Here is a 14745-nt window from a genome sequence, read left to right as displayed (position 1 = left end):
TGGGGCTGTATTTCTCAGCTGATAAAAGAGGAAAATCTTACAAATTTTGTTGCCTCAGTGAGAAACAAGGACCCATCAGCATGATGAATGAAACACCCCATAATCTCTGCAGGCTACTACCCACCAGAAGTTTGATTGGAAAATTCCTGCAAAGGGGACTTCCCTGGTAGTCGAGTGGTTAAGACTCCTTGCTCCCAAGGCAGGGGGCCAGGGCTTGTTCCCTGGTCAGGGAACTAGATTCCCACACGCAGCAACTAAGAGTCTGAATACTGAAAGGAAGATGGAGGATCCCGAGGGCCACAAAGAGGACCCAGTGCAGCCAAATAAATAAATACATAAATACTTTTAAAAAATTCCGGCAGACATCGCTGAGTAAATGCTGCCAACGTGGCCAGTGGGCTTGTTTGGTGTTGCAGATTTAAAGACAGAAGACCCAGCGTTGCCACTTACCAGTCCTGCGAGTTTGAGCAAGGCCCTCCAACTCTCCGAATCTGTATTTACTAGCGGGCAAGTCGCGAAAGCACGGGCCTCACCAACCTCTGTCTGCCGGCTTGCTGGTGGTGGTGCTGTCCTCTCCGTGAGCCAGCTCGCGGGCCAGGAGACATGGTGACAACCATCACCTGTGAGCCCAGTGCTTGGACCACTGACGTCCCTTCCCCAAGCCTCCACTTCTGTGTAGGTTACACATTTGCTGCAGTTAAATGAGATGACATGTGCAGAGTGCGTGGCGCACGCCAGGTGCTCACTGGTCTTCGTTCCCTTCCCCCACCCTCGTCTTTGCAGGATACACTCAGCAGGGTCCCCGCGGCCTAGGACAGGAGGCGTAGGGGCCCCCAGACACCCAAGCTGAGGTCAACAGAGTACTGTTTAGTGCCTTCTCTTAGGCTGACTTCCACTTGGAAACCAAGCCAGGCTCAGTGGCTTCTTGGTCCTCGAAAATGATTTTCTGAAACCTTTCCTCCTTTCATGCTCCATGCAGCATCATTTACCAGACTTGAGAATTGTTTTTCCCAACTCTGGCCATCCTGAGTTCAGGGATTTCATTCTGTCTCAGCACACAGATCCCCTCCTCCTCAGAGGCCAAGGCTCACTCATGGGCCTCTGAGGGTACCAGGCACCTCTCTGAGCAGATGAGGCCAGACCGGGGTGACTGGTGAAGGCTGCAGTGTTGCCCCTTCAGCCACAGACTGGCCGCCCTCGTGCAGTGTGCACAGTCACCATCTCGCCGTTCCTTCCGCTTTCTCCTGCTCTCCCTCCCTCCCCGCTCCGCGGACATTATAGCAGCAGCTGACTCTTACTGAGGGCTTGCTAGGAGCCAGAGGCTGTGCCATGTCTTTTTAAACTGGAATATAGTTGTGTTACAATGTTGTGTTAGTTTCTCCTGTCTAGCAAAGTGAATCAGTTGTGTGCACATATATTCCTCCCCCTTTTTTGGATTTCTTTCCTATTTAGGTCACCACAGAGCATTAAGTCCAGTTCCCTGAGCTATACTTTCTGTTCTCTCTAGTTATCTATTATATACTTAGGATCAATAATGCATATATGTCAATCCCAATCTCCCAGTTCACTCCCCCATCCCTTTCCCCCTTGGTATCCCTACACTGGCTCTCTGTGTCTATTTCTGCTTTGTTAAGAAGATTGTCTATACCAATTTTTTCAGATTCCATATACATGAGTTAATATATTTTTCTCTTTCTGACTTACTTCACTCTGTGTGATGGTCTCCCGAGCCATGCCTCTTTTAATCACACAAGTCTCCGTAAAGATGTGGACACATGCCACTTTCCTCAGCCCAGCATCCCTTCCTCACTTCCTTGCATCAGGGTACTGCCCCCTATTTCCTCTAGAAAACCCCTCCTCCATGTCGCATGGTTCTGGGGGGCTGCTCTGGTAGACTTTGCCTCAATCAAAGTGAGTGGAATCCTTCCTGGGACTTTACATGGGGACCCGAAAGACAGAGGCCCTTGTTTCTCTGGACTGAGAGATGCAAGGAGATGGCCCTGTTACTATTTGTTGGTGGCAGGGTCCTCCTGTCACATGAAGGAACCTGAGGACGAGATCAACACCCAAACAGGCAGGGAGGAGAGAGGGAGGCAGGGTGGCCAGCCGGCACCGCTCCAGCTTCCAGCAGCTCCAACCTCAGGAGACTCTTTTTGTATAAGCTGGTGTAGGCCGACTTTCTCTTATCTGAAAGCAAAAACGTTCCGATTATTAGTAGATAGGTACATTAGCTAAACTCTCTTATCATTATCCTCAATTTACAGATGTGGAAGGTGAGGTTAAGATTCTGAGGTCCAGAGGCAGAGCAGAGATGTTTGCATGAATACAGTTCATTCTAAACGAGTGCCCCGTGCGGCTGTGCGCTGGATACTGTGCAAATACAAGAGTGGGGAAACGACTGTTCTCTCAGAAATTACAGCCTGGGAAAGAGGTGCAGTCATGTGTTACTGATCTAACCCCACTTTTTTCAAATCCACATATGCAATGCCGTATTTATGTTCTTCAGGATACTGCAAAACATCTCACGTCAGAGCTGCCTTAAATAGTGGATGCCTGAATAATTCAGAGAAGCACAAGTCTCCTAAGTCTCTTTTGAGGCCCATTAGGAGTTGGTTGTCATGGGTTTTCATTCTGGCTCAGAACGAAATCTGTGCATGAATCACCCAGGGACCCTTTGGTCACAAGCAACAGAAACTGCACTCAAAGTAACTTAGCCAAAGGGAATTGGTCGGCTTGGTGATGCAGAGCCCAAGGGTGGAGCTGGCCTCCAGGAAGGATGGAGGCCAAGGACTCTGGTAACACATGGCCAGCCTGGTTTTGCACCTTTCCCCCACCACTAAGAGCTCTCCTGTTGACTCAAACTTTCCTGCTACTGCTGGGCTCCATGTGATGACGGCTGGGTGGGCAAGGGAATGAAGGGAGGGGAGGGGCATGCCCGTAAACAGTTCTAGGTGAGCAACACCCCAATGTGAAATCTCGAAGGAGGGAGAGCTGCTCATCCGTGTGTAAACTCCAGTGAGAAGCTTGGCTCATTCGCCCACCGCTCTGAGGACAATGGGCCCTGTGACCTGCAGCCCCTTCAGAAGTGCATGGAGGGGCTTTGCCAAGAAAGATGTGGAGAGGATGGTGAACACGTATCAGGTATCATCTCACCATTGAAGTGGATTCCAGTTTGCAGAAGGCTCACAGAGGACATCCAGTCTAGCCTCCTCCAGCACCCGGGGATAGGGACACACAGGTAGTTTATTAACATGTCCATTCTTGGCAATTCCACTCCATACCACCTGTGTGGCCTTAATTTTCTCAGGTGCTTGAACTTGACAGAGTTGTCTAAAGATCCTCGCAGTCCTGATTATCCAAGGACAGTCCCAGCTACATGAAATGAATTTCTCTTGGCAAAGGGACCCTTCCCAGAGCCTAAGCCTCCACCTGTGCAGGAGTTGATGAAGTAGCTGAAGAGTGGGCTGGCCAAAGGCAGGGGAAGGGTCAAGGGCAGGAAGAGGCCAGCCCTTGGGAAGCCAAGATCAGGAAACAGCAGGGCTTCACAATATTAAATGATCAAGATGCTCGTGGGTAAGGAAGAATTGACATCAGACTGTTGAAAGTGGTGAAGGTGCTCCAGGAACTTGGCCCTTAGTCTTCCTGGACTATGGGGGAGAACATGGGGCCAGGATGGCAGGGATCTGGAAGCTCCAGGAAGGAAGCAGAGAAGGAAACAGAGCTCCATGTGTAGAAGCAACTCAGCTGCAGGCCAAGGAGGTTGGGCCTTTTCTTACTTGGCTGTTGTGCTGCCAGAGCCCAGGTGGGTGCATCAATACGAGAGAACATCTTCAACCTACTAAGAGTCCCCAGGTCTCCTGGAGAATGGATGGTACCGAATGAGCTGCCACCTGTGACCTCTGGTGACCACAGAATCTAGGCCGGAGTCACCCTGGGACCAGCTCTAGGGGAGATGATGAGGCCTCCATGTTCCTCACTAGGTAGACAGAATTGCTCGCCAACCCCTGAGACTCGGAGAAAAGGGTCTCTTCACAGGGTCTCCCTGTGAAACCAGCTAAGAACAAATGAGTCGAGGATCCATTTGGAGGAAACAAGAGATACCTGTGGATTGATTCCAAGTGATCTGAAAGACAATGTCATTAAGAGAGCCACAAAATCTACTGTGGGAAGTCTGAAGAAAGCAGAAATGGCCTCAAGACACCCTCAGAGGTGACCCGGCCCATGACTGCAGGTCCTGAACTGGCCTTGTTGCCCCTGGAACCTGTCCGCCAGTGACTGTCCTTGAAGCACGATCGCTTCCCCAAAGGGAAGAAGGTGGCATTTCCAGCACTGTCCTTCAGAAAGAGGACACAACTCCTAGAAAATTGAAACTTTTTCTCCACCTCACTTTTCTGGCTTGTCAGTTCTTACACCAAGGGAAAAACTGCGAGAGGAGAGAAAAGGATTATCTTAGTAAGTATTACAGTCTCTGAAAAGTCTGCAAACAAGGTACAAGTACAGTAATTACCACTTAGATCTGGTGCTCAAAAATCAGTTCAGGTTCATTATTTCCAATGAGTTAGTCAATCCCAAGAGGAGGGGAGGAGAGAAAAAATTTCTGAATACATAAAAATTTATCATCCATTTCCATCGTACTTACTGACCCTGTGCAAAGTGGCTGTCTGAAAATGTCTGATTGAGAAGCTCTATGTCAGAGGTGCTGGACAGTCAGGAGGCTCACCCTCCAGGCCAGCTCTGCCACCAACCAGCCATGAGGTCACTGCCCCCGCCTCCTGTGGATCATCTTGTTCCATCCGTGCCAGTGTTCAAGTGGCCTTCACAATGACGCAGAGAGAAGCAACCACATTGGGCCCCATTACAGTCCCTGCTCCATGGGTCATGACCCATGTCTCCAGGGAGATCACACTCTGTGCCCAAGTCTTTCCTAAGATGCTACGCCTGCTGTGCTGAGAACTGTGGGCAAGACAGATGAGGTCCTGAGTTTTTAGCTTAGTTGGATTCAAGTGGAAACAGGATTACAGAACAGAGTGGAGTCCAAAGAAGCTATTACTCAGGAAAGAGAAAGAAGAGAAGCCAAGATATACTTTGAGAAGAAATAAATCAAATAATAATAGGAGTGGGTTGCCATGCCCTCCTCCAGAGGATCTTCCTGACCCAGGGATCAAACTTGTGTCTCTTGCATCTCTTGCATTGGCAGGCGGGTTCTTTACCACTAACACCACCTGGGAAGCCCAGTAGTAGTATTAAATTAACATTTAGACAAGGTGGGGCTTTGAAGATGGTGGGCAGAGGAAATATCATCATCCCAAAGCACTAAATTAAAAATCCCTTGCCATTCCCAAAACACAATTTTCAAAATGAGCTTGGTCCAAGTGCCCTTATGAAGTAGGGAGGACAGCCAAAAGACTCCATTTCCTGGCTTTCTCAGTGTGGACACATGACTCAATCTAGCCAAGATGTAAGTGGAAGCAATCTGTATAACAATCCAGGATTCCTTAAAGCAAGGAAGCGCATCCTCACACAGTTCTCCTTCCTGCTGACAAATGTGGGTGCATTGACTGGAGCCCCAGCAGTCACTTTGGGCCATGAGGGGGTCTTGGGAAGAGAATTTGAGCACAGTGGAGAGACAAACTTCAAGAATCAGGGTCCCTGATGCTTGTGGAGCCAACTTACCTAGTCTTCCTCCTTCCAGACTTCCTTTACATGAAAGAAAAATTTGTATACTAATCTATTCATGTTTGATGATTTTTGGCAAGTCACTTGTCTTCCCTACACCCCAGCTTCCTTGTCTCTAAAATGGAATAATAGTATTTACCTAATACTTTGTTGAGAGTAAACAGTAAACACAGTAAACTAAGCCAGACACATAGCTATTATTACATCTTACTTAAGCTATTATTTTTTAACAGCTTTGAGAAAAAAACATACATACTACATAGCTTGCCTAAAGTATACAATTCAGTGTATTTACAGTGTTTTTATTATCACCATGATCTCATCTTAGAACATTTTTATCATTCCCCAGAGAAACCTTGTACCCATAATCAGTCACTGCCCATTTTCCCCTCTGCCTCCCCAGCCCTAGGTTTTTTTTTTTTCAATAGTAAACTCTCTTTAGTCACAATTTTAAGAGTGCTTGAAGGTATTATAATAAGATAGTCCTTGATGTAAGATAAGACAGATTTCCCTGCCAACCTTACATTATAAAGCAATTTACTTAGGGCAAAAGTATGAGATTGTGTTTATTGGGTTTTTCTTAAGAAGTCAACATACAAATTGAATAGTATTGTAATTTAAATACACTTTTAGGCAGTTTTCTTTTTCTGTGTTCATTTTTTCCTATTGAAGCAATAAATACAGTTTTGAAAAAATCAAACTGTAACATCATGACGTTTGTAATAGAAAATGAGAATCTCTCCCCCTCAAAGCTGCCCTGGTCATTTTCAGCTCTCTCAGAATCCTCCAGCATTTATCTCCATGGTTTTTAACATGCTTATTCTGCTATTTCTTTATTTTCCAACTGTAGACATTATCTTACAGAGAGTGGTAGATTTATTAACACCCTTCGTTCCAAACATAGGTTTTTTTAAAACTATTTTTCCTTAAATCAGTTATTGGTGTTTAACTTATTATAACTAAATGAGGTAAATTCACAGTTAAGGTAGGCAGTGTACTGTCATGGTAGTTTTAGTATTTCTGGAGTTACCCTTTCTTCTCAATTGTTTTCCTATCATTAATATTAGCTATTATTAATTCGCCCCCACACTCCCTTCGTTGCACGCAAACACAACAGGTCCATTTCTTCCTTGCATCCATCCTTCTGGGGATTCCTGTCCTTGATCTGGTTGCTGTCTGGGTTTGCTTCAATCCTGAAAGTTACTTCAGTCATAGTGAATTCTGAAGGAAACAGCCTGCTTTATCTCCTTAACCCCACTCTCCGTAAAACCTAGACTTAAGCTCATGGAGCTGAAAGAGGCTTGGAAGTGCCACTTTGGCCTGACTACCTTGCCTTTCCCTTCTCAGATAACCTGACATCCTCACCCCACTCTCTGCTTGGAATTCATTGGGCCTTTTCTCTCCATGTCTGATTCAAGTTAAAGGACCACCAGGAAGGTTTCAGGGAAGAGAGTTATCAATGAATATTTCCAAGCCCCAACAAACTTGGGTGCTAAGATCATAGCTAATAATACAAAATAAAGCAGCAAAGTGCTCTGTTGCTGGTTAGAGAATGAGCTAGATTACTGACATGGCCCTCTGAGGAGAAAGGAGGGCAGGTACCCCTTCGGGGTGGCTCTCTGGATGCTGGCTTAGACCAAGTGCAACCAAGGCTTATACCCTTTCACAGCACCTATGAAACAAACTATTCATGTAATCAGGAAACATTAGTGGCCACCCAGAGTGTACCAACTGGCAGTCCTAGGACCAAATCAGACCTGCAGACATTTTCACGGCCTGTAGGGTTTTAAACTTCTCAGTGTTTTTAGGTTGGGGCATTCACCTTAACCCTCCTAGTCTCTGTATTCTGCACCTGCCTGGCCCTCAAGGTGTGGCCTTTGAGACCTGTAACAACCCAACCCCACTAAATTACTGAAGAGGGGAAATCCAGAGGGGCTGTTTCTAGTCCCACAGCTCAGTGGCAAATCAGGGGCTAATCCAGCGCAAGCAAGTTTTCTGATGATCCCCTGCTGCTCAGTTAAACACACCCAGATCCTGACCTGTGAAGGTCAGCCCTTTACCCATTTACCAGCCCTTCACCCACTAAGCACAAATTCAGAGCACAGCAATGGAGCAAACTTTCAGGGTTATTCCCCACAAGCTGGATAAAACACTCCTGGCTCAACACAACATATACAACCTCCAAGTCAAGTGATCAAAATATCTAAGTGTACCAGATTTGGTGTCCTGCTCCAAACCTGTTGACATTTAATTCCACCTCCTCATTTTGCAAGCCTCTGGCTGACTGTCTTCTCTTCTCATTTAAACCTAATCCTGTGTCCAAACAGGGTTCAATGCAATCCCTTGGGCTGGATGTCAGCATTTGGTGACTGGTGAACTTGTGAAAGAATGCAGTTGCTGAATTGCTGTTTCCTTTGGGTGATCAAGCCCCAGAGAGCAGCCCAGTAAGTTGCCATGAGCCAGACACACAGCAGTGTGCTGGTGGATGCCTCTTGCTGTGTCCACAGCACCAAGAGAAGCCTTCTGTAGAACCAGCTTCCACTAGAGAACTAGAAATAGTACTTCCTAACATCTATACCACATCTCCTATTTTCCTTAACTCCTGCGATGCTGTCTGTATCACTCATTCTGACACTAAATAATATTTTCAGTTCAATTGCTCAGTAGTGTCCAATTCTTTGCAACCCCATGGACTGCAGCACACCAGGCTTCCCTGTCCATCGCTGACTCGTGGAGCACCAACGTGATCAAACTCATGTCCATCAAGTCAGTGATGCCATCCAACCATCTCATCCTCTGTCGTCCCCTTCTCCTCCTGCTTTCAATCTTTCCCAGCATCAAGGTCTTTTCCAATGAGTCAATTCTTCACATCAGGTGGCCAAAGTATTGGCCAAAGCATCAGTCCTTCCAATGAATATTTAGGACTGATTTCCTTTATGATTGACTGGCTTCATCTCCTTGCAGCCCAAGGGACTCTCGAGTCTTCTCCAACACTACAGTTCAAGAGCATCACTTCTTTGGTGCTCAATTTTCTTTATGATCCAACTCTCACATCCATACATGACTAGTGGAAAAACCATAGCTTTGACTAGACAGACCTTTGTCTGTCTGATGTCTCTGCTTTTTAATATGCTGTCTAGGTTGATCATAGCTTTCCTTCCAAGGAGTAAGCGTCTTTTAATTTCATGGCTGCAGTCACCATCTGCAGTGATTTTGGAGCCCAAGAAAATAAAGTCTGTCACTATTTCCATTTTTTTCCCCATGAAGTGATGGGATCAGATGCCATGATCTTCATTTTTTGAATTTTGAATGTTGAGTTTTAAGCCAGCTTTTTCACTGTCTTCTTTCACTTTCATCAAGAGGCTCTTTAGTTCCTGTTCACTTTCTGCCATAAGGGTGGTATCATCTGCATATCTGAGGTTACTGATATTCCTCCTGGAAATCTTGATTCCAGCTTGTGCTTCATCCAGCCTGGTATTTCGCAAGATGTATTCTGCATATAAGTTAAATAAGCAAGGTGACAATATACAACCTTGACATATTCCTTTTCCTACTTGGAAGCAGTCTGTTGTTAAATTTATCACATGTGCACATCTCAGATTCCTAACACTATTTTAAGCCTTTAAAGGGAAAGAAAAACTACAGATTTTGGAGACATGCTGCTTAAGAGTTCAGATCCCAGTTCTGACACTGACTGTGTGGCTGAGGCAAGTCACTGAACCTGTGAGCCTCAGTGTTCTCACCTGTGAAAAGCAGTACCCACCTTTCAGTACTGCTGAAAAGGATGAATCTTCTGGGGTACCCAGCACCACACTTTGCCTTCTTCAGATGTCCATAAAGTATTTAATATTGCCCAATCACTCACTGATGGAAAGAAAGCCCTGGTGGCTGAGTGGTAAAGAATCTGCCTGCAATGCAGAAAACTAAGGTTCGATCCCTGCGTTGGGAAGATCCCTGTAGCAAGAAATGGCAACCCACTCCAGTATTCTTGCCTGGGAAATCCCAAGGACAGAGGAGCCTGGCAGGTCACAGTTCATGGAGTCACAAAGAGTTGGACACGACTTAGCGACTAGACAACATCAATCACTTACCTATTTTGTAATATTAAGGACTCAATGTGAAACTCACTTTCATGGTGGATTTAGCTGAGTCAGACCATGTTTAGCAATAAAATATTACATTAGAATTGATAATAAAGTCCTGATCATTATGTGAAAAAATAATTGATAAACCATGTCTTGCTAGATAGGCAGTGCACCATAAAACTTCAGATCAGTGGCTGAACTGAAATTAGTTCATTGTCTTAGATTTAACTAAACTTTGTTTGGTTTTAAACTATCTCCATTCAAGATTATTCATAAAATTAAGGTGGCTGCTAATTATAACAGATAAATGTCAACAAAATTCTAGGAAATAAATGCAATAGTAATAGTGTGATAACACAGATGTTATCCTTATAGTCGGTTTCATTTACTGGTTGATTTTAAACACTGAAAAATTCACTGCCATTGTTCTTTTGTTAGAATAAAAAATTATCCAGACAGAATTATCCTTCTTTCTAAATTTAACACTTCTAGGGAGTTTATCATTTCTCTTTACCTCTTTGAAGCAAAGCAAGGCAGCAGCAGTCTGGCCCTCTATTTACCAAGTCTAGAAATAGGATTGTGATGGTCCAGTGAAAGCCGCCTAACACCTTGTAGTGTTCATGCCTGCTGAGTTGCCCACAAAGCTGGATCAAAGCTGTGCGTGGGCACTTCTATTTGGGCAAACCACACGCTGGAGCAAAAATATGCTAACATACATTGAATTTGGATCATGTTCTGAATGTTGTCTATCACATGACACTGTTGCTTCCAGGACAGCGGGGAAACTGCTGTGTCAAAGGCAAGACAAGGGCTTCCCATTTTCCTCCTCAAAGAACAGGAGGCATTGGTACCTACAGTGAGGTGCTCTGCTAGAGACTACTTCCTGTGGCTACCCTGGCTCTCTACGACAATGTTCACAGACACCTTAATGCTGGCCAAACAAGTAAACTCCAGAGAACACAGGAGAAACCGGCAGCTCTATCAAGGGAAGGCGAGTGGGGAATGAACGCATCAGGCAGAAAACCACCGTTTTAGGGACATCCCTGGTGGTCCAGTGGCTAAGACTCTGCACACAATGCAGAAGACTGGGATTCCATCCCTGGTTAGGGAACTAGATCTTACATGTTGCAATTAAAGATCCCACGTGCTGCAACTAAGACCAGGTTTGGCCAAAGAAATATGTGCAGTATTCTGGGTGCTTTCACCCAACTTCCTGGCCACACCCTATTCCCTTATCCCAAACACACTGACTCTAGGAAGGTAATAATAGAAATTTTCTTTGTATATGAAAATTCTCTTTACTCATTTGTTCTTCCCCATAAGCTGATTAACATTAATTTATTTCAGACCAGGCACTGGTTTTCCTTCTACTATTTTGCACACCACCTTAATCAACAGAATATACCAAGCTTAAAGAGCCACTCAGTACTGAATCAGCAGCTCATACCATATGTCGTGGGTAAAAACATACTTCCCAAAAAAGCTAAATGCAGAAAGACCAAGGATAGAATATATATTTAATACTCATGAAGTCTAACAGGATGTGCTTAGTATGTGGAACACTGAGATTTTACAGGGAAAAAGTTAGTCTTTAAATATATCCTAAAACATCTTTCTTCTGTTCTGTTACAGTTTTTGCCCTCAAAAGAGTATTTTAAGGAGAAAAGTCTAATTACAAAAACAATTGCATCTTGGATGGATTCTTAGTGCTAACTTTTTTAAAATGTAAAAAAGCTATGTATTTTCTCAGAAATGTGGTTATGTGGCCAACAGATTTCATGGTAACAGTATGGCTGAGTTCTAAATCTTGGATAATATTTATAGATTCAGCTTTATTCTGGCATTATCCAAGTTCGCGCTTGAGTGGAGAAAGAAAACCAAACCACACTGCAATTAGAATTTGAAAATGCAACTGTCTTTTCTCAGGTCAGAAATTAGTTTATCTTTTGCTTTACATCTCCCATTCCAAAAGGAAGGAGACTGGCTGCTTCATTAGCATATTCATGTAATAAGCACAGCTTAAGTCTGAAACATCTTAAACTACAGGTCTATTATGAGCTTTCTCATTTTTCAAAAACATCTTAGAACTAAAACATTAAGTCTCTTTTAGAAAAATGAAAGCACCCTGATTTATCAGAGCTTGAGAGACTATATGTTTTCTTAGAATCAACACCTCACCCCTCACCCCATTTTCTATAGCCCTAACAACTAAAACCACAGGCTGATTTCCATTTTATACATGCTTTTTTTGCACAGCAATCTAAAAACACCTAATCACAGCTTACCAAGGGATGAAATGTTTCACTGGAATTTAAAAACTGCCTTTTGAATTGTATCAAAAAGTCCTCCACTTATAAGTAGCCACAAGATTTTGTAGACCAATAAAAATGTACACGTCTAAAGTTTTTCTCTGTTAAGTCTGCCTTCTCTCCAAGCATTTGATAGCCATAAAAGAAAAACTAATGTAACTCACTCCAAATTATCAATGATGATGAGTAACAGCATGGTAAATTAAGATGAACATTTTAAAGGGTTTATTGGTATTAAATTTTCACGTGCTCTCATATCAAACAAAAAGTGCTTAAAACATAATTGCATAGCTTGGCAATAATCATAAATCAAGCACCTGCATAACCACCACTCAGGTCAAAAAACAGAATACTGTAGCACCTGAGAAGTCCTCTAAAAGCCCCTTCCCATCCACATCCCCAACCACTCTCCTGACTTACAGTCACATTCTTGCTCTTCTTCAGTCTCATCCCCTTAAGTGCACCATTAAATGGTATTCTATTAATAGTTTTCAACTTCGTATGACTGGGAGAAAAACTGTATTACTTGTTATCTGTCATTTCTTTTGCTTACTGTTTTAAAGATTCCATTTATTTTGTGTAGCAGCAGTTTGTTTTCACAGCTGGGTCATTTCCAGTTTGGGTCTATCACAAACATTCTTTTATACCTAGCACTGCACAATATGTACAAATATCTCTTGTACAGAGTATGCACCGAGGAACAGAACTGCTGGGTCACATGCAAATTTTATACTTAACTAGATAAATATTCTCACTAGCAGTGCTGTGCCACATCCTTATCAATAATTGGTACTGTCACATTTTAAAGGATTATCAGTCTGGCGAGGAGAGTGGAGTTGGGAGGGTGTAACCTGGAATAGTTTTCATCTTCATTTTTCTGACTAGTGATTGAAGATCTTTTCATGTATAAGATTTCCTCTTGGGTAAAGTGCCAGAACTTCTTTTAAAATGAGTGTTACTGGAGAAAAGGGTTGGAGGGAATGTAAACTGGTGCAGCCATTATGGAAAACAGTATGGATGTTCCTTAAAAAACTAAAAATAGATTTGCCACATGATCCAGCAATCCCGCTCCTGGGCATATATCCAGAGAAAACTATAATTCGAAAACTTACACGCACCCAAATGTTCACCGAAGCACTATTTACAATAACCAAGACATGGAAGCAACATGCATCCACCAACAGATGAATGAATAAAGAAAATATGTACATATATATACAATGGAATATTACTCAGCCATAAAAAGAATGAAATAATACCATTTGCAGAAACATGGATGGACCTAGAGATTATCATACTAAATGAAGTCAAAGATAAATACCATGGTATCATTTATATGTAAAATCTAAGATACAATACAAATAAACTTATTTATAAAACAGAAACAGACTCACAGACATAGAAAACAAACATGGTTATCAAAGGAGAAAGGGGATAAGGAAGTGAAAATTACAAGCTACTATATGTAAAATTGACAAATAAGATCCTACTGTATGTAACAGGGAAGTAAATTAAATACCCTATAACAAGTCATAATGGAAAAGAATATGAAACAGAACCCATATGTATGTATAATGAATTACTATACTGTACACTAGGAACGAACACAACATTGTAAACCAACTATACTTCAATACAAAATTTTAAACTTAAAAAGGTTTTATTGAGATATAATTGACATCATACAATGCACCCATTTAAAGTATATGATTCAATGCTTTTTAGACATATTCACAGATATATGCAACCATTACCATTTAGAACATTTTCATCGCAAAAAGAAACCCCAAATCTTTAAGCTGTCACCTCCCTAGCCATCCATTCCCAGCCCCCTAGCTCTATGCTAATCTGTATTAATACTTTTCTTTCTATAGCTTTCCCTATTCCGGACTTTCACATGAACTGAATCACTTATTATGTAGGCTCTTGAGACTAGCTTCTTCACTAATGTTTCCAAGGCTTATCCTAGCTTTAGCATGCATCAGTCCTTCATTCCTTTCATAGTCAATTAATAGTCTATTATATGGATATCCTACATTTTGTATATCCATTCATTAATCCCTTGATGGACATTTGCGTACTTTCTACTACTTTTTAGCTATTATAAATAACTCTGCTATAAGCATTTGTGTACAAGTTTTTTGTGCAAACATGTTGTTCTTAGATATATACCTAGAAATGGAAATACTGGGTCATCTGGTAACTATTGTTTAACTGTTAGAGGAAAAACTGTTTTCCAAAAGTGACTACACCATTTTACACTTTCATAGCAGTGCAGGAGAGTTTCAATCTCCCATATCCTCAACACTGTTTATCTGGCTTGATTGTAGCTATCCTAGTGGTAGCTCACTGTGGTTTTAGTGTGTATTTCCCTGATAACATTTTGCATCTTTTCATGTGCTTATTGTCCATCTGCATATCTTCCTTGGAAAATTATCTATTCAGACCTTTGCCTTTTAACTGGGTTGCCTTTTTGTTAATGGGCAGTATTGAGTCATGTCTGTTTAGTTATTTTTATAGTTCTTTATATATTCTGAATACAAATCCTTTGATATTTTATGTGGTACTAATATGTCCTCCATTATGGATCTATAGCTGACCCTTGAACAACACTGATTTGAACTGTGTGGGTCTGTTTATACTTGGATTTTTTTCAATACGTACTGCAACACCAT

This window comes from Odocoileus virginianus, chromosome 2 (assembly GCF_023699985.2).
Source record: "Odocoileus virginianus isolate 20LAN1187 ecotype Illinois chromosome 2, Ovbor_1.2, whole genome shotgun sequence".
Taxonomy (NCBI): Eukaryota; Metazoa; Chordata; class Mammalia; order Artiodactyla; family Cervidae; genus Odocoileus; species Odocoileus virginianus.
Note: the sequence above shows the minus strand (reverse complement) of the source record.